At 37.0% G+C, this 1,805-nt stretch overlaps 1 protein-coding gene across 3 annotated transcripts in view; it reads right to left on the bottom strand.

Moving 5' to 3' along the window:
- Nucleotides 1-1,805, bottom strand: part of LOC117168460 (DNA ligase 3) — a 126,821-nt gene that overhangs the window by 26,448 nt on the left and 98,568 nt on the right. The gene's annotated exons all lie outside the window — the stretch shown is intronic.

Here is a 1,805-nt window from a genome sequence, read left to right as displayed (position 1 = left end):
ATTGTATATGCAGCACCTAAAGAGATATAAAAACTGATCACGTTTCATATTTGAATTTTTATTTTCTACTATGTTTTCATCAATGAATTCCAGAATCCAATTTTTTAAATATTCTTTTGAAAACATTTAAAAGTAAAAATTGTTCCTGTAGAGAATTTAAATTCAGGAACTTATTTATATTTCAATTTTCGAAGCTGAAAGTACATGCCACTTCATGAATAAACGGATTCATAAAAATTAACAACTGTATCTGGTAATATATAATCCGACAAACGAGAGTAATTAAGAGTAATTACAAATCTAATTCAGTAGGAACGAAGTACAAGTACTCAATTATGATATCTATATATTTTTAAAAGACTAATCGTGCAATGATATCGTCATCTCGTGATTCACGAATTCTGGATCTTTTAACCTTTAATAAAAGCAGTTCGCTTACTATCATGTTTGAGTATTTTTATTACAAATTTTTTTTTAAATAACATTTGCAGGGTGGTTGTTTGAATCGGGGAAAAAAATTATAGATCATTTTCCGGTCAGCAAACATTTTTCACGGTAATTGAAATTAAAAAAGCGAATCCTCATAGGTGATGATTTTTTCATTTAAAGTAATTAAAACTTAACTGTGATTCAAATACTTATATTAAAACTCTTTTGAATTTAAAAATTTTAAACTAGAAGCTAAGCAAATTTCTAGTTCAAACTATTAATAATCTGCACGTATAAATGGAAGCGTTTAACCCCTTTTAATTTAATAATTGTAGATTAAACGTCGTGAGCTCGCCAAATTTTGGATAAAGTTCCGAATAGCTGAACGTGACGATTTCCTTCACACTGCGTATACTTACGTATTTTGACGCGCTGATTACGAAAATGATAGTGAAAATTGACGACTAGGCGATTTTTATGGTGAAATCGCGGAAAAACCATTAAAAAATGTGTTTTTTTGCGTTCGTCACAGCCAATACGAGTGATAGTTTTCGAGAAAAGTATTGATATCTCGAATTTTATGAGAAAACCCACAAAAATCATGCTCTTTTCGTTTTCGAGTGTTAACCGTCCCCCAATGTCAGCAATCCGTCTTATACGCGTAATTGAACCCGTTTCCTAAGTTTTTTTCTGGTTCCAAGCACAGGGGTGCCTTCCCGCCCCCCATGACGCGTGAGAAAAGGGACAGGGGTGTGACCTTACATTATTTCTGTGACCCGTCACAGGGGTGCCTTCCCGCCCTCACGACGCGTGGGAAAAGGGGTAGGGGTGTGACCTTACATTATTTCTGTGACCAGTCACAGGGGTGCCTTCCCGCCCCCCATGACGCGTGAGAAAAGGGGCAGGGGTGTGACCTTACATTATTTCTGTGACCAGTCACAGGGGTGCCTTCCCGCCCTTACGACGCGTGGGAAAAGGGACAGGGGTGTGACCTTACATTATTTCTGTGACCAGTCACAGGGGTGCCTTCCCGCCACCACGACGCATGGCAAAAGGGGCAGGGGTGTAACCTAAGTTTTTTCTGGTTCCAGTCACAAGGATGCCTTCCCGCCCCTATGACACGTTGGAAAGGGGGTCCTGTCTGAACTAAGTTATTTTTGTGACCAGTCATTGGGATGCCGGGGTTTTTTCCGTTTATCTCAGCCAATACATAGATTTTGGCAAAACGTTTCTATAAAAGTTGTAGAACTTATCGAAATACACATTTCTTATATGATACATTTTTTTCTACGAGTAATAGTTTCCGAGAAAATCACAGATATATCTGATGAAATGTAAAAAATTTACAAATACTACTATGTGAAATCATGTGAATA

This window comes from Belonocnema kinseyi, chromosome 2, assembly GCF_010883055.1.
Source record: "Belonocnema kinseyi isolate 2016_QV_RU_SX_M_011 chromosome 2, B_treatae_v1, whole genome shotgun sequence".
NCBI lineage: Eukaryota > Metazoa > Arthropoda > Insecta > Hymenoptera > Cynipidae > Belonocnema > Belonocnema kinseyi.
This window is presented reverse-complemented; position numbering and strand designations above follow the sequence as displayed.